The 242-nt window shown below is 48.3% G+C and overlaps 1 protein-coding gene across 1 annotated transcript in view; it reads right to left on the minus strand.

Annotated features, from left to right (window-relative positions):
• Positions 1 to 242, minus strand: part of LOC119594034 (ATP-binding cassette sub-family G member 1-like) — a gene marked incomplete in the record, with an annotated part of 55,916 nt that overhangs the window by 51,362 nt on the left and 4,312 nt on the right.

Below are 242 nucleotides of genomic sequence, written 5' to 3' on the forward strand. Positions count from 1 at the left end.
CCAAGCGAGAACGTTGTCTGCTTCACACAGGAAAGGATGAAGTCGAGAAAATGGGGAAAGCGAAAGAGGGTAGAGAGAGAGGAGAGAGAAGAGAGAAAGCTGTTCCCAGGAAGAAGGAAATGAGGAGAGTTTTACGCCACACGAGATCACATCTCCTGACTCTTCCCTTCCCTTCCTCTCTTCCTCTCGAACTAAACCTTTTTGTCTCCCTCTCTTCCTGTCCACTCTCTATTCTGCGTCTT

Source organism: Penaeus monodon, chromosome 33, assembly GCF_015228065.2.
Source record: "Penaeus monodon isolate SGIC_2016 chromosome 33, NSTDA_Pmon_1, whole genome shotgun sequence".
In the NCBI taxonomy this organism is placed as follows: Eukaryota; Metazoa; Arthropoda; class Malacostraca; order Decapoda; family Penaeidae; genus Penaeus; species Penaeus monodon.